Source organism: Sapajus apella, unplaced genomic scaffold (assembly GCF_009761245.1).
Source record: "Sapajus apella isolate SASKATOON/1434 unplaced genomic scaffold, GSC_monkey_1.0 scaffold7, whole genome shotgun sequence".
NCBI classification, from domain to species: Eukaryota; Metazoa; Chordata; class Mammalia; order Primates; family Cebidae; genus Sapajus; species Sapajus apella.
The window spans coordinates 2,389,827-2,407,975 of NW_022436947.1; the positions used below are offsets into that span (position 1 = coordinate 2,389,827).

Consider the following 18,149-nt stretch of genomic DNA (forward strand, 5'->3'; position numbering starts at 1 on the left):
AAGCGATTCTCCTGCCTCAGCCTCCCACGTAGCTGGGACTACAGGCACACACCACCACACCCACCTAATTTTTGTATTTTTAGTTTTCACCATGTTGGCCAGGATGGTCTCAATCTCCTGACATTGTGATATACCTGTCTTAGCCTCCCAAAGTTCTGGAATTACAGGTATGGGCCACCATGCCCGGCCTTTTTTTTTTTTTTTTGAGGCGGAGTCTCACCCAGGCTGATGTACAGTGATACCATCTCAGCTCACTGCAACCTCCACCTGCCAGGTTCAAGCAATTCTCCTGCCTCAGCCTCCCAAGTAGCTGGGATTACAGATGCCCACTACCACGCCTGACTAAATTTTGTATGTTTAGTAGAAACAGGGTTTTGCCATATTGGCCAGGCTGGTCTTGAACTCCTGACCTCAAGCGATCCACCCGCCTCAGCCTCCCAAAGTGCTGGGATTACAGGCATGAGCCACCGCGCCTGGCAGAGGGCTCCTCATTCCTCCAAGGTTGTGTCAGAATCCCCAAGGCTTAGGAGGGACGGTCAACCATGGTCACAGCTGACATCAAATCAGCATGTCCCTCAAAGCCCAGCAGGTCCTGTTTCCTGGCTTTCACAAGATATGGGTCTTTGCTGGTGATAAGAGTTCTGGAGGCAGAGTCCTGCCAATCCCAGCCACTCTGCCATGTTGTCCCTTTCAAGATGCTATCATTAAGTGCTGGGTGGCCTTGTGGCCTTTGAGAGGCCCGGCCCTCTCTGCCCTTCTCAGGCAGGGTGAGTCCTCCTCACGTCACCACCTCTCCAAGGCTCTTTCCCTTTTCCTCTCCTTTACCAGGACACCCTATAATCTCCCAGTGGCCTTAGGTTTTCAGTACATATCAGCCTCATTCTCAGGCTGCTTTGCTGTCTGCCACACTGAAATCTTGTAGGGAAGGAGGTACAAAACCTGCCAAATTGCTTACAGTTAGAAAATACGTAGAGAGAAAAAAAATTTTTTTTGATGGAGTCTTGCTTTGTTGCCCAGGCTGGTGTGCAGCAGCATGATATTAGCTCACTGCAACCTCCGTTTCCCAGGTTAAAGTGATTCTTCTCACTCAGCCACCCAAGTAGCTGGGACTATAGGTGCACGCCACCACGCCTGGCTAGTTTTTGTACTTTTAGTAGAGACAGGGTTTCAGCATGTTGGCCAGGTGGGTCTCAAGCTCCTGGCCTCAAGTGATCCTCCCACCTCAGCCTCCCTGCTCACCTTGGACTCCAAAATCTTTTCTATCAATAAATCATCCTGCCACCTGTCAGACTGTGATGCTTAGACCTGAATCCTTAGTCTTTTCCCAATGGGTTCTTGAGTATTTCTGGAATGTTGGTGTTTACTGGACCAGGGAGGGAACAGCATCGCAAGCTGAAATCTCCCTAGACATTTTACAGGAAAGAATAAGTGCCCCAACCCCTGCTCAGGTCAGCAGGTCATTAAAAACACTGCCCCACTATTACCAGAACTTTCCAGTTTCCCAAAGGAGCTGGAAATCTGTGTTGCTACGTAAAACTTTGCAATTTTTTCTTTTTTTTTGAGGTGGAGTCTCGCTCTTGTACCCCAGGCTGGAGTGCAATGGCGCAATCTCAGCTCACTGCAAACTCTACCTCCTGGGTTCAAGTGATTCTCATGCCTCAGCCTCCCGAGTAGCTGGGATTACAGGAGGCTGCCACCATGCCTGGCTAATTTTTGTATTTTTAGTAGAGATCAGTTTTCACCATGTTGGCCAGGCTGTTCTCCAACTCCCAACCTCAGCCTCCCAAAGTGCTGGGATTACAGGCGTGAGCCACTACGCCCAGCCTGCAATTTTTAATGCTGGCAAATAATTCAGATTTTTAATATAAAACACTGTTTTGAGCCCAAACAAAACAAAACATATCCGCAGGATGGATTCAGCTCCTGGCAGCTCAAATCCCTGATTTAAAAAATGCATTCAATGGCAGGGTGTCAGCGACCCCATAAAGCACAGGATGCCACGAGCCCGAAGGAAAATGGTCAGTGGATGGGACTCCTGAAGACAAATAACTCCGAATCAAGCAAAGGCCTTCTTGGCTGACCTGTTCCTCCCATGTGGAAGGAAATGTTCTCACTGCTTGCTAGGTGAGCGTAGGGTGCGGGCTGTTGGGGTGATGAGGAGGCACAGAACTGGGCGATGCCACGAAAGATACTTGCATATGAATGAGAACGTAACCAAGGATGGGTTGTAAGATTCTCAGTCTATTCCTTTGGACTAGGCTTGAGAAATCACAGCGCCTTCCCCCACGTATGCCCCATGTCAGAAATTAACAAAGCCACCTAAGATCTACAACCAGGCTGCCCTTGTCTTCACATTACTGTGGGACACCAGGTAGGACTCAGCTCTTGGGAGAAAGGGCCAGGAACAGGTGACTTATAATAACAAATATATTGAACCCGGGAGGCACAGGTTGCAGTGAGCCGAGACTGTGCCACTGCACTTCAACCTGGGCGACAGAGCAAGACTATCTCAAAATCAATGAGTAAATATTCACTACATTTTAATAAATTAAGTAAAACAAATTGTGAAACCAAGACAAAGGGCAGAAACACAAAGTACTGGAAATGGGAGAGGTTTTCTTCCATGATCGTATTTTAACACGTTCTCCTTCCCACAGTGTATTCTTGGCTGTTAACAATCAAATCCATGGGGAGTGGGGTCACAGAGAGCTGCTGGCCAAAGGTCACAAAGTTTCCCTTAGGAGAAATAAGCTGTTTGAGATCTAGTGCACAGCACAGTGATTATGGTTAATAGTAATCTACGGTATTGCATATTTCAAATGTTCTCACCACAAAAAAAATAAGTATTTGAGGTGATGGATGTGTTAATTCATTTGAGTTAATTATTCCACATTGTATACATGTATCAGTTTGTATCCATAAATATACACAATTATAGACCAGGCACACTGGCTCATATCTGTAATCCCAGGACATTGGTAGGCCAAGGCGGAGGAACACTTGAGACCAGGAATTCCAGACCACCCTGGGCAACATAGCAAGACCCCATCTCTAAAAATATATTTAAAAATTAGCCGGGTGTGGTGGCACCGCATGTGGCCCCAGCGCTGCTTGGGAGGCTGAAGTGGGAGGATTGCTTGAGGCTGCAGTAAGCTATGCCCGTGCCACTGCACTCCAGCCTGGGCGACAGAGCAAGACCTTATCACTAAAAAAAAAAAATTTTTTTTTTTTGATATGGAATCTTGCTCTGTCGCCCAGGCTGGAGCGCAGTGGCGCTATCTTGGCTCACTACAACCTCCGCCTCCCGGGTTCGAGCTATTCTCCTGCCTCAGCCTCCCAACTAGCTGGGATTACAGGCACCCACCACTATGCCCGGCTAATTTTTGTATTTTCAGTAGAGATGGGTTTTCACCATGTTGCCCAGGCTGGTCTCAACCTCCTGACCTCATGATCCACCTGTCTTGGCCTCCCAAAGTGCTGCGCCTGGCCAAAAAACATTGTTTTAATTTAAAAAATTAGAATTAGTCAGTTTACAATAAAACAATTTTAAAAACAACCAAATTCCCATTGCCAAGACCATCTGAGTATCACTAGATGACCTACTGCTCTGCTGGGAGCCACAGAGGCTTCAAGGTCCTTCTTCCTGGGATTCAGGCAGACGCTATCCTTTCTGTGGAGCAGGGGTGGGTGCTGCTGTCTGTTAAACAAACACCTGTCCACTGGCGCAGGCCCGAGCCTCTGTAAACGCCACCTCTGCTTCCCTCTGGACCCTGGCTCTTCCTGCTGGCACAAGTCTCCCCAGTAGTTAAGGACCACGCCTCAATTCTGCCTTTGCCACGGGTTCCTGGTGATGTAATTCTTCCTCAACTCATTGCTATCACCCTCCTCCCACAAATAGATCACTCAAAGCAGAAAGAGTGGGAATCGCCAGAAGACGTGGGCCAAGAGCTGTTCAGATCCCAGAGCCGATTGTGGGAAATGTCATCAGTGATATTCTAGCCCAGGAAGTGAGCCTTGGCTGGGTGAGTTCTTGGGTCTGTGCACATCAAGTGGTTTCAATGAGCAGATAATTTGTCATGGTCAAAGGTTTCCCTCAGCTGCTCCAACAATTGTCCTAGAGAAGAAAGAGTCTGCAGGACATTTTTTTGTTTTTGTTTTTGTTTTTGAGACGGAATCTCACTCTGTCGCCAGGCTGGAGTACAATGGTGCGATCTCAGCTCACTGCAACCTCCGCCTCCTGGGCTCAAGTGATTCCCCTGCCTCAGCCTCCCGAGTAGTTGGGATTACAGGTATGCACCACCACGCCCAGCTAATTTTTGTGTTTTTAGTAGAGACGAGGTTTCACCACGTTGACCAGGAAGGTCTCGAGACAAGCCTGGCCAATGTGGTAAAACTCCTTCTCTACTAAAACTACAAAAATTAACCAGGTATGTTGGCAGGTGCCTGTAATCCCAGCTAGTTGGGAGGCTGAGGCAGGAGAATCGCTTGAACCCAGGAGGTGGAGGTTGCAGTGAGCAGAGATTGCACCATTGCACTCCAGCCTGGGCAACAAGAGTGAAACTCCATCTCAAAAATAAAATAAAGAAAAATTTTAAAAAAAGATGAGCACCATCTCTCTCCATATGTTGGCTTTGTTTTTCACCATGTGAGCTTTGTTCTTGGACTCCACACCATGAGAAATTGACTTCCAGCACTCTAAGCCAATATCTCCTCATGTGTGAAGCCAGCAGAAAAAAAGAGAGCTTCTCTTCCTTTAATTCTTCAAAGAAAGTCCCGGTCATGATTGGCACCACCCCAGCATGGGTTCTGTGTCCATTTCTGGTGGTAAGGCCTGGGTCGTCTGCCCAACCCTGGGTCACCTCCACCGAAATCAAAGAACAACTGAAAGTGGGAAAGACATGATTCTCCCCAAATTCAGGCCACTATTATGAGAGAAAAGGGGAAAGCTTTCTGGGGAAGAAAAAGCCACGTACACGGTGGGATCATATGCCGCTGTTTAAAAAGAATCATGCAGATGTGTATATCCTGATTTGGAACAATCTCGAAGGTACATTAGGAGTGGGGATCTTCAGAAGACTTGGACCAATAGCTGTTCTGATCCCAGAGCCAATTTCTTTTAACACGAGGTTAGAAGAAAGCAGGGTGCAGAAGCGTGTGCCTGCAGATGAGTGTGTGTGTTTGTATAGGCATGAAGATTTTTGGAAGGACATGCACGGAACAGTTAATGGTGTTTATCTCTGTAGCGCAGAACTGGTGGAGTGGGATGGAATGAAGAAGACTCTTTTTGTGATTTCTATCTTTCTAATGTTTAACTAAGTACATGTGCATGTTTGGTAAATGTCAACTAACAAGGCCCAACTGTTTAGTTCCATTCAGAACATCTATACTAGAATTTTCACCCCTACAGAGTATGGGGAAGACCACCAGGTGTGTGGAGTCTCACCTGGAATTGATTTTGCTAGCAAGGCCCAGGGCCCAGGCAGGAGCTGGGGCAAAGCAGAGCCCCCCATCACATTTCTTTGGTTGGGGGCAGAGGCTGGGGATACCTCCAGCTTTAAAGGGGAACTTGGGGCTCAGCCGTCAGAGCTCAAGGTTGGGGATAGGGAGGGCTAGTCTCTGTGCAGGCTTAGATCTGGGGCCCAACAGGTCTGCAGAGGAGCTCAGAACCGCTGCAAGCCCACCCAGGCCCTTCCTCGGTACCCTGGCCCAAAGCCATCCCAGAAGTGCTTGATTTTGCTTTGGCCATTAACACCCCTCACCACTGCTTATGCGAGGTGATTAATGTTTATATGCAAGGTGATAAATGTTTATGTCTAGCTACTGGGTTTTTTTAATTTAAAAACATTTTTTTTTTGAGATGGAGTCTCGTTCTGTCGCCAGGCTGGAGTGCAGTGGCATGATCTCGGCTCACTGCAACCTCTACCTCCCGGGTTCAAGGGATTCCCCTGCCTCATCCTCCCAAGTAGCTGGGACTACAGGCGTGTGCCACCATGCCTGGCTAATTTTTGTATTTTTAATAGAGACAGGGTTTCACCATGTTGGCCAGGATGGTCTCAATCTCTTGACCTCATGATCTGCCTGCCTTGGCCTCACAAAGTGCTGGGATTACAGGTGTGAGCCACTATGCCGGGCCTATTTTCTTTAAAAAACAAAATAGAAACAGGGTCTCACTATGTTGCCTAGGCTAGCCTCAAACTCCTGGGCTCAAGCAATCTGTCCATCTCAGCCGCCCAAAGTTTAGATTACAGGCATGAGCCACTGCATCAAGCCTATGTCTAGCTAGCATGTAGCAGAAACATTCTGGATATTGCTAAGACATGTCAGATGAATTCCTAGGCCAGTTTTTGCGCCCAGGTCCAAGCAAGGCATCTGCTCCTGTGTGCCAATGTCATAAGGTGCTTCTTAGGTGGCAGGACCCTCTGAGCATAACCTTATAAAATGTGGACCCCTGGAGGCAAGCCTGGATTCACCAGCCAGGAACTGCAAGCCATCCTCACTGACACCCCACTTCCCCAGACATGTGACAATCGAGCTGACAGGGCCCAAAGATTCCTTCTTCCTTCCACAAATTCATTCAACAATGAGTGTCAGCTATGCATGAAGCACGGCTGGGTACCGGGAATGCAGAGATTAATGATGTACCCAGCTCGGGCTCTCAGCTCAGTGCCCTGGTAGGCTCTTGTTCTCATTAGAAGTTCCTGAGGGAGGCTGGGCATGGTGGCTCAGGCCTGTAATCCCAGCACTGTGGGAGGCCAAGGAAGGCAGATCACAAGGTCAGGAGTTCAAGACCAGCCTGGCCAACATAGTGAAACCCCATTACTACTAAAAATACAAAAAAATTAGCAGGTATGATGGCACACACCTGTAGTCCTAGCTACTTGGGAGGCTGAGGCGGGAGAATTGCTTAAACCCAGAAGGCAGAGGTTCCAGTGAGCCAAGATCGCACCATTGCACTCCAGCCTGGGTGACAGAGTGAAGCTCATCTCAGGAAGAAAAAAAAAAATTTCCTGAGGGAGAGACCTTATGCCTCACTCATCACAAAGGTGGCCTAGGAACCAGCTCTATGAATCAGAGGGGACTATGTTTAGCATTTCCTGATGGAACCAAAACCTACAGTCAAGAAAAGCTGGGCCTGGCTAAAACATTGACTTTTGGAGGAGAATGATGCCTTCAGTAACCATCCTGCCAAAAACCACTGCCTCATGCATTAGCCTTCTCCCTGGAGGGTAACAGGACCCTCGAGTCACAGAAAACTCAGCTAATACCAGCAAAGGAAAACAAAAAATATCTGATCAGATATTTTGTTTCTATTATGAAACAACAGAAATAAGCACAGATTTTCTTATTGTAAAACTAACACATAGGCTGTTTTCATGTAAACAACATAAATGTTGAAAATAATTTTTCTTTAGAATTTGGCATTCTATTTACATGTTTCTAAGCACTTTTTAAATGTATGCAAAATAAATACTTAGGAACTTTTTTTTTCCACAAATGGGATGACTTAATACACTCTGCAAACTCACTGCTGTGTGCCTTTATATAGCTCCATCACATCTTGACCCAGAGTTCCAGAGCAGGCCAGGAACAGGGGCTCACACCTGTAATCCCAGTACTTCGGGAGGCCAAGGTAGAAGGATTGCTTGAGCACAGGAGTTCCAGACCAGCCTGGGAAACAGCGAGACTCCCGGGTCTGTTTTATTATTATAAAAATAAATAAATAGCTGGGTTCGGTGGCATGTGCCTGTAGTCCCAGTTACTCAGGAGGCTGAGGCTGGAGGATCGCTTGAGCCCAGGAGTTCTGGGCTGTAGTGCGCTATGCACTAAGTTTAGCATCAATATAATGACCTCCCGGGAGCAGGGGACCACCAGGTTGCCTAAGGAGGGATGAAATGGCCGAGGTCAGAAATGGAGCAGGTCAAAACTCCCGTGCTGATCAGTAGTGGGATCGCACCTGTGAATAGCCACTGTGCTCCAGCCTGGGCAACATAGCGAGACCCCGTCTCTAAATAAATAAATAAATAGAGAAAAAATAGAATTCCAGGGCCTGGAGACCACAATTATTATTTCTTTATTCTCCTATTTTGTTGTTGTTGTTTCTTTGGGTTTTGTTGTTTGTTGGTTGGTTGGTTTTTGTTTTTTGTTTTTTTTGGACGAAGTTTCACTCTTGTTGCCCAGGCTGGAGCGCAATGGCGGGATCTCAGCTCACCATAACCTCCACCGCACCCTCCACCTCCCAGGTTCAAGCGATTCTCCTGCCTCAGCCTCCTGAGTAGCTGGGATTACAGGCATGTGCCATCATGCCTGGCTAATTTTGTACTTTTAGTAGAGACAGGGTTTCTCCATGTTGGTCAGGCTGGTCTGGAACTTCCAACCTCAGGTGATCCGCCTGCCTCAGCCTCCCATAGTGCTGGGATGACAGGCGTGAGCCACTGCGCCCGGCCAATTTTTACATTTTTATTAGAGACAGGGTTTCACCATGTTGGCCAGGCTGGTCTCGACTCCTGGTTTCAGGTGATCTGCCTGCCTCAGTCTCCCAAAGTGCTGGATTACAGGTGTGAGCCACCATACTCCTGGCTTCAGGAAGGGTTTTGATGGCAGCTGCAGGAGTAGTCGTGAAGTGAACACACCACACACCGTGAGCACACAGCTGATGGAGAAGCCCTCTGACAAACAGTAGCTGTGGCTGTGTAGGAAAAACAGCGCCCCCAGGTGTCATGCAGGTGCCAGCACCTGTCTGTCCTCAGACATCCTCTGCTGGCCTTTGCCTTTAGAGGAGAAGGCAGAGTTCTATTTCTCTTCCGAAACTCACCAGCCAATGTTTGCTGTTTAAACTTCTTCTTAACTAATGTTAATACAACATGACACAGTAAGACTCTAGGTGAGTCTTAGTGAGTGAGTCTTCTCATGTTGGCAGTGACCAAAGGCCCACAGTACAGAATGCTGTAGAGTACACACCCCGAGCTAGCAGGTGGGCCTCCCGGCTGGTCAGCAGGCACATCTCACCACCATGTCACTGCTGCACCACATGACCGAACTCTCGCTGCTGCTCTGAAACTGACAGGAACTGGCACAACTGCTTGAAAAATGGTGAAGCAATTAGAAAGGTTGTTGGAAATGGAAATGGAAGGGTGGTTACCTGCTGTGCAGTAGGAGAGCAGGCAAAGGAACCCCGCTCTGTCGCCCAAGCTGGTGTGCAGTGGTGCAATCTCGGCTCACTGCAGCCTCCACCTCCCAGGTTCAAGTGATTCTCCTGCCTCAGCCTCCTGAGTAGCTGGGAGGCACACACCACCATGCCCAGCTAATTTTTGTATTTTTAGTAGAGATGGGATTTCACCATGTTGGCCAGGCTGGTCTCAAACTCTGACCTCAGGTGATCCACCCACCTCGGCTTCCCAAAGTGCTGGGATCACAGGCGTGAGCCACCACACCTGGCCTGGACTGTGGTTTTTTTTAAGAAGCCAAATAAACATTCTCAAATTTCAAGGCTCCTCAACTTCCACATTCTCCATATTTTGGACTGGAAACTTCCTCGTTTTAGGGGGCTGCACATAGTAGGATGTTTGGCAGCATGCCTGGTGTCTACCCACCACTGCCAGGAGCAACCCCTGGCTTCCAGTTGTAACAACCAAAAATGCCTCTGGAACCACTTCCGTATTTGAATGTTTGGTTCAGGAAGGTCTTGAGAAGTAGCTCTCTGGAAGCCCAAGCAGCAGCTGTGTGTCCTGCCCACAACTGTGGGAACCACTTTGGATGTTTGGTAATTATTTTTTTTAATGTGTAGATAATGTGAAACATTTATTAGATATACTGGACAAGAACAGACTAAGTACTCCAACTCTACTGCAGCATTACAAAATAATTACCCCTTCACCATAATGTAAGATTTAAGGGCAACCTGGCCAAGGATGCGTGTTGTATAAGATACAGTGGCTGGGTGTGGTGGCTCACACCTGTAATCCCAGCATTTTGGGAGGCTGAGGGGGGTGATCACCTGAGGTCAGGAATTTGAAAGCATCCTGGCCAACACAGCAAAACCTCATCTCTACCAAAAATACAAAAATTAGCCAGGCATGGTGTTGAGGGCCTGTAATCTCAGCTACTAGGGAGGCTGAGGCAGGAGAATCACCTGAATCCAGGAGGTGGAGGTTGCAGTGAGCGGCGATCATGCCCTTGCACTCCAGCCTGGGCAACAGAGCGAGACTCTGTCTCAAAAAATAAACAAAAACAAAACCCAGCAAGATTGCTGCAGCCCTGCCAAGCACTTCCAGTCCCTACCCAGGTTCTACTGAAATACCAGTGGTCCCAATTAGTTTTACTAAAATAAATCTTTAAAGAAAAAGATAAAGCATTTAAAAAGACAAGTCAAAATGCTTCAGGAACCACGTATCCAACACAAACTTCATCCTCCAATGAGTTATGTTTGCCTCGCACTAATAAACTTTTATTTCACTCAAATCAGAGCAATAAGCTTCCATACATAAGTATCTTCCCTGCCCAATAATTAAAGAAAAAATCCAAAATGATTAGTAAAGAAAAATATAAGAATTAACAGACCCTTTATATTTGTTTTAAATATTTTTAAGGTTTAAAAAGTATTTAAAGTTTGTAATTCCTAGTCGGAAAAAATTATCTGAATGAATACCCTAATGGCAAACCACTGTAAAATGCTTCAGCTGCATTTGGGGAAGGGGGGTAGGGATTATCTTCAAAGCACCCCAGCTCTTTTGATGAGAAGGTCGGAGGTACACCAGTTTCGACATCCATAACGTGAGCTAGGTTGCTTTTTATCACAAGGGCATTACACTTGACCTCCAAATTTGGCTGACAATTTACTGATAAGATTCACAACCTTTGGGTTGCTAAAGTGTTTGACATATTTGTGGTTCTGAGCCACATCCTGAAATGCCACCATAACTTCTGGACCCTGCATGGCTGCAAGAACCTCTGGATCACTAAGAATTTCATTGAGGCCGGGTGCTGTGGCTCACACTTGTAATCCCAGCACTTTGGGAGGCTGAGGCGGGTGGATCACAAGGTCAGAAGTTCAAGGCCAGCCCGGCCAACATGGTGAAACCCCATCTCTACTAAAAATACAAAAATTAGCCAGGTGCAGTAGCGCGCTCCTGTAGTCCCAAACACTCCGGAGGCTGAGGCAGAAGAATCGCTTGAACCAGGGAGACAGAGGTTGCGGTGAGCCAAGGTCGCAGTGAGCCACTGCACTCCAGCCTGGGCAAGAGAGTGAGACTCTGTCTCAAAAAAAAAAAAAAAAAAAATTTGAGTCCAGGCATTCCGCCACTCTAGGCATGCCCCCTCCCTTCCCTCCAGGAAAATTACCAAGCATTTCCCCAGGAAAGCCACCTGGAAAAGAGCCACCCTGGGCTCCTGACTGTCGTCTGGCTTCTTCCTCCCTCCGGGCCCTCTCATGCTCTTCTCAGGCCTTCTTAACTCTTCCTGTTCTTTCTTTGATCTCTCACTCCACTCTTCACGTTTTCACCCATCCTTTCTCTGACGTTCTGTGCCCCAGGTTGAACTTCTTTCAGCATTGCACTCACATCTTCATCACAATCCAATTTACAGCCAAGGGCAAGATCGTGGGCCGCTTCTTTCCAGGGCCTGAAGTCTGTGTGCTTTCCCAAGCCACCTGTAAGGCTGAGCGGAATCAGGATTTGTTTCAACGGCTCTGTCACAGTCTCGGATGGCAGCATTTGGCTTCTGTAATTTGACGAAGACACTGGCCCTCTTGGCATACAAAATGGCCAAGCAAGGATTCAGTTTGATGGCATCTGTGAATAAGTCGATGGCTTTCTGCAGTTCACCATCATTTAGGGCTTCAGTAGCAGCCACTTTCTTACCATTTGCCAGATCCATCATCTGCTCTGTTATCTCTGCATGTTCATCTCCCATTTCTGGAGGGGCATCAGTGCCTGGTTCAATTACACCTTCATAATCAATTTCTATATCACTTTGATGTAGAAATTGATGGTTGGTTCGTCTGCCTTTGTCTTCCTCCACCTTCTTACTCTCAGTTTTTTTTCCTTGGTATTTTCTTCTGATTGAGCTTTCTGAATAGCAAGTGGTACATCCCCCCCCATGCTCTCTCCACCCACTCCCTCAGAAAGTGCATTTCCTCAGTGTGCAGAACACTCGGATCCTGCTCACACATTTTCACAAAGGCCCGAAGCTCGTTCACTTTGCGGGGGGTTATGGTCGAGAGGCAGTGGGCAAAGCTGAGGGGCTGCAGCCCGGTTCCAGGCCCAGGTGCTGGCTTGGCTGTCACAGAAGGTGACTTTTGGTAATTATTATTAGGTGTTTTCCCTCATTCAGGCCTGAGGCCTGAATCCAGCCACTATGAGGCAGAGTGAGGCACCATCGACCTCATGGAGATATTTCAAGGCTGGAATGAAAAGATACACTCGAACATATATTGCGAATGAATGTAAGAGGTAAAGACTAGGGAAAGCTGCCTCCAGATCGCTTTTCAAATATGCCCAGACCTTGATTCACATTTTAGGGGATAAAAACAGTGTTCATTTTCTCTTTTCCTCACATTCTATGATCCAACTAAATAGGTATCCAAAGTTGTATGAATAAGCATTGTTTTCTATAGTTTTAAAACTATATTTTCTTGTTGTTTGTTTGTTTTTATTTTTTGTTTTTTTGGAGACAAGGTCTCACTGTGTCACCCAGTCTGGAGTGCAGTGGTGTGATCTCAGCTCACTGCAACCTCCACCTCCCAAGTTCAAACAATTCTCCTGCCTCACCCCCCTCTCCCGGGTAGCTGGGATTACAAGGATGGGTCACTAGGCCCAAATAATTTATATATATATATATATATATATATATATTTTTTTTTTTTTTTTGACACGGAGTTTCACTCGTTACCCAGGCTGGAGTGCAATGGCGCAATCTCGGCTCACCGCAACCTCCGCCTCCTGGGTTCAGGCAATTCTCCTGCCTCAGCCTCCTGAGTAGCTGGGATTACAGGCACGCACCACCATGCCCAGCTAATTTTTTGTATTTTTGGTAGAGACGGGGTTTCACCATGTTGACCAGGATGGTCTCGATCTCTTGACCTCGTGATCCACCCGCCTCGGCCTCCCAAAGTGCTGGGATTACAGGCTTGAGCCACCGCGCCCGGCCAATTTTTATATTTTTAATAGAGACGGGGTTTCACCATGTTGACCAGGCTGGTTTCGAACTTCTGGCCTCAAGCAATCCACCAAATCCCAGCACTTTGGTGCTGGGATTACAAGTGTGAGCCACCATGCCCGGCCCTGTATTTTCATTTTGATTAGGGCAAAAATATAATCTTTAAATCTTTCTTTTTCCCAACGTTCATTTTAGATACAAGGGGTACACGTGCAGGTTTGTGAGCTGGACATGTTGTGTGATGCTGAGGCTTGGGGTGCAGGTGGTTCCTCCCCTAGGTGCTGAGCACGGTATCCAATAGTTTTTCACCCCCTTCCCTTCTCCCTCCCCCATCTAGGAGTCCCCAGTGTCCATCGTTCCCGTCTTTATGTCCATAAGTACCCAGTGTCTAGCTCCTACTTATGAGTGAGAACGCGCATATTTGGTTTTCAGCTCCTGTGTTAATCCACCGAGGATAATGGCCTCCTGCTGCATCCACGTTGCTGCAAAAAAACACGACACCTTTACATCTTCATTTTCCCTGGTTTGGCTTTGGAAACAACAGGTGGCAGCCTTTCTGAAGCCCCATCCCATTCTTCCTTCTTTCCCAGTTTATTAACCCACAGGTGACATGGGTGGCCTCTGAGAGCCTCGACCCTGGAACTCTGAGCAGCTGCTCAGGAACCTGTGCCCAGCACATTCGCAGGGCAGAGCGAATTCACATCAAGCCCCCAAACACACATTGTGGTGGTTGTTGTGTTATATAATTTCAGTTATTATTTAATGTACATGCTGTGAGCACTCAGAGCCACTCTGGGTCTGCCCTTCGATTGCCGCACGTGCGTTGCCAAGGCCCACCTTGGCTGTGGCCTTGAGCTCCAGGTCAGCGCCCGGGAGGCCTCCAGAAGGCGGGTGCACATTCTCTCGCTGTCTCTCTGGGCTTGCTTGCCCTCAGATGGCGTTTCACCTAAAAACAGCCTCTGCCTACAAACAGGTCCCTCTGGGGAAGTGCCACTCCCTGTCTGTGCGCTGCTCATGGGACCCTAAGGCATTGCCATGCCTCACTGGGTCCCAGCCTGCCCAAGAGGGCAGAGCTCGGGAAGGGCCCTGAGGTCGAGCGGAAGTGATTTTTTTTTTTTTTAAATACAGAGTGTCTCTCTGTCGCCGAGGATCGTGTGCAATGACGCGATCTCAGCTCACTGAAATCTCTGCCTCCTGTGTTCAAGTGATTCTCCTGCCTCAGACTCCTGAGTAGCTGGGATTACAGATATGCACCACCACGTCCAGCTAGTTTTTGTATTTTTAGTAGAAACGGGGTTTCGCCATGTTGGGCAGGCTGGTCTCGAACTCCTGCCCTCAGTTGATTTCCCCCCACCTGCCACCCCCGGCTTCCAAAAGTGCTGGGATTACAGATGTGAACCAAGGCGCCTGGCCGGAATTGCTCTTGAGTCACACCTGCCGAGTCCCCTGGTCTCTCTAGCCTTGCCTTGCCTTCGTGGCCTCAAGGCCCCTGCCTTGGAAAATGTCCACGTCCCCACGCTGCTTCTGCAAGCTTGGCTGCGAGCGTGGCTCCGCAGGGCTTTGCTTTCCTGTTACGCGCGGTCGCCCCCTAGTGACAACAAGGACGCACTGCTACGTTCGGACGCGAAGCCTTCCAACGCGGCTGCTCTGGGGTTTCTGGTCTGCGCAGGAGAGCTCTGCGGCCGGAGTGCACCCCGTCCGGGCCCCGGTGGGGAGTATTACTGGGGACCCTTGGCTCTTCGGCAACAGGCGGCCTGGGGCCAACTCCCCAGAGAAAGGCTGGTCTGATGCAAACACTGGATCATGTTGACTGACCCCTTATTGGCTCCAAAGCAGAAGACCTTTCTGGAAGCCCTGCCGGCTTAGGAAACCCCATAGTTTCTTGGCAGGTGGGAAAAATCTTCAGGGACGGGGCCGGGCGCAGTGGCTGACGCCTGTAATCCCAGCACTTTGGGAAGCCAAGGTGGGCAGATCATTTAAGGTCAGGAGTTTGAGACCAGCCTGACAAACATGGCGAATCCCTGTCTCTACTGAAAATACAAAAATTAGCCCGGTATAATGGCGCACACCTGTAATCCCAGCTATTCGGCAGGCTGAGGCAGGAGAATTGTTTAAACCCAGGAGGTGGAGGTTGCAGTGAACTAAGATCAGGCTACTACACTCCAGCCTGGGCAACAGAGCCAGATTCCGTCTCAAAAGGAAAAAGTGTTCATGGAGGCAAGGGTGTCAGAGGGGACTCTACCAGTGACTAGAAGGCCTGCCCCTGTCCTCCCTGAGGGCACCTCCAGTATAGATCCTGAAGACAGGGAGAGCAGAGCTCCTAGGTCCCAGAACATCTCCTCGGGGCTCTCCAGAACTACCTCGCCCCCCTCCCACCCCTCCCACGGGCACAGCCTCAAGGAGCAAGCAGCTTCTGCACCCAGCCAGCATCCAGGCAGGGGACAGACTCCCAAGGGGAAGGAGGTTTTGGTGGCCAAAACAGACCATGAGTTAGCTTAGTGGCCAGAGAAATGGAAGTCTGCAGAAGGCCAGGCGTGCCTGGTCAGCGCACCTGACCCGTCACAGCCCTTGCCGAGGTCACCCTTCAACCTTTGAAATGCATTTTCTCCACCATCATGGTGAAGAGCTCTCAAAACTGATGATAGCTTCAACGCCTGTTTTAGTTGATGTGTTTTCTTGCAGAAATGTGGACGTTTTCTGGCGGAGTATCACAGTATGTCCTTCTCAGGTGCTATGGCCAGACTGGCTCTCATGCTGTCTGAGTCATGGTATTTAACTCTGGTATTAAATCTGGATAAAAGTCACTCATGATCTCAGTTTGGGGCTCTGAGGAATCGGGTGGAAAACAGTCCTCCAAGGGCCTGTGAAAGTCTCCTGGGCAAAAATGCAGAGGAATCAATAAGCCGGCTGGTAGGGATGGGGCCAGGCGTGGTGGCTCACGCCTGTAATCCCAGCGCTTTGGGAAGCGAGTGCTCCCGCCTGGAACTGGGGCTCCTTATTTGTTGTTCATGAGTGGGCTTCAGGAAGTTGTGACCCCCTGAAACTGAAATGCATAGGTATTTACTAGGGAGAGGATTCCCAGCTTTTACTGGAGTTTCGGAGGAATCTATACACAAACCAATTTGGAACTACTTCCCTAGAAACTCCCATTACCACAAGTGAAACAATAGACCGATTTTTCCTAAAGTATAGAAGGTTCATCACGACACTAGAATTGTTAGCAGTAAAAGCAAAATCTTTTTTTTTTTTTTTTTTTTTTTGGGATGGAGTCTCACTCCATAGTCCAAGCTGGAGTGCAGTGGCGCGATCTCGGCTCACTGCAACTTCTGCCTCCTGGGTCCTGGTTCAAGCAGTTCTCCTGCCTCAGCCTTCCTAGTAGCTGGGATTACAGGAATATACTACCATGCCCGGCTAATTTTTTTGTATTTTTAGTAGAGACAGGGTTTCACCATGTTGGCCAGGCTGGTCTTGAACTGCTGACCTCATGATCTGCCCACCTCGGCCTCTCAAAGTGCTGGGGTTACAGGCATAAGCCACCCTGCCCGGCTGAAAGCAAAATCTTTAAACTTGACAGTGGTTGATCTCCCAAGCTGGGCCTTGAAATTCCCATCAAGGTTACGCATCTGGATTTATAAAGTGCAGTCTGAGCTCCTGTGATCACAAAATGGCAAATGATTTGGTCCTCCAGGGCCTGGTGTCTCTGATGGGTGCTCAGTAGTAAAAATGTCTATTGCCCTTAGGGAGGAGAGTGGACCTTGGTGGATCCACAGACTTGTCCCAAGATTATTAGAGACGTTAGATTCATCCCTTATAGGACATCCCTTCACCCTTATTGAAGGTCACCTTTGTATGTCAGGGGTGGTGGCTGATGCCTCTAATCCCAGCACTTTGGGAGGCTGATGTGGGTGGATCACTTGAGCTCAGAGTCCCAGACCAGTCTGGGCAACATGGCAAAACACCGTCTCTACTAAAAAAAAAAAAAAAAAAAAAAAAAAAAAGTAGCCTGGTGTGGCAGCACATGACTCAGGAGGCTGAGTCACAAGAACCATTTGAACCTGGGAGGCGGGGATTGCAGTGAGTAGAGATTGAGCCAGTTCACTCCAGCCTGGGCAACAGAGTGAGACTCTGTCTCAAAAAAAAAAAAAAAGGTCACATCTATAGAAGGTTTTTGTTCACTTCAGCCAGAGCTAAGTAGCTAAGTGATGGCTGACAATTTCCACTTGGCTGATGCACTCACGATGTTAATTTTTTTTATTTTTATTATTATTTTTTTGAAATGGGGTCTCACTCTGTCACCCAGGCTGGAGTGCAGTGGTGTGATCTCAGCTCACTGCAACTTCTACCTCCTGGGGGGTTCAAACGATTCTCCTGCTTCAGCCTCCTGAGTAGCTAGGATTACAGGTGGTGCACCACCACACCCAGAAATGTTTGTATTTTTAATAGAGATGGGGTTTCACCGTGTTGCCCAGGCTGGTCTCAAACTCCTGTGCTCAAGTGATGCACCCACCACAGACCCTCAAAGTACTGGGATTACAGACGTGAGCCACTGCACCCTGCTTCAAGATGTTTATGATTAGGACCCAAACTGGTCCAACTCTCTCTTTCATTCTCCCATTCATCTGACCCTGATCTTCCTCTACTCTTCACTCTTAAAGTTCTTCTACCTCAAGCCAGTTGTCCTGGCGCATGAGGAGGCGAGGCTGCGCATTCAAGACCGGCCTGGGCAATGTGGAAACCTCTCACCCATTAAGATATTTCTACCTGCTCAGAATTCAGCAAAGTGAAACTCTGCATTCTGAAAAACTGAGTAGGCATTTTGGGACACATGTTCATGGCAACAAAATCTGGATCATAGTCCCGCTGTCTATGGTATGGAGAGTTCTCACTTTGCATTCAGAAAAGGACAACCAGATACCAACTTTTATAGAATGAAATTAGAAAATTTGGCTAGGCACGGTGGCTCAAGCCTGTAATCCCAGCATTTTGGGAGGCTGAGG

General features: G+C 48.2%; 1 pseudogene; it reads right to left on the reverse strand.

Moving 5' to 3' along the window:
• Positions 1-10,801: 10,801 nt before the first annotated feature.
• LOC116550043 lies at positions 10,802-13,831 on the reverse strand (annotated as a pseudogene).
• Positions 13,832-18,149: the final 4,318 nt, after the last annotated feature.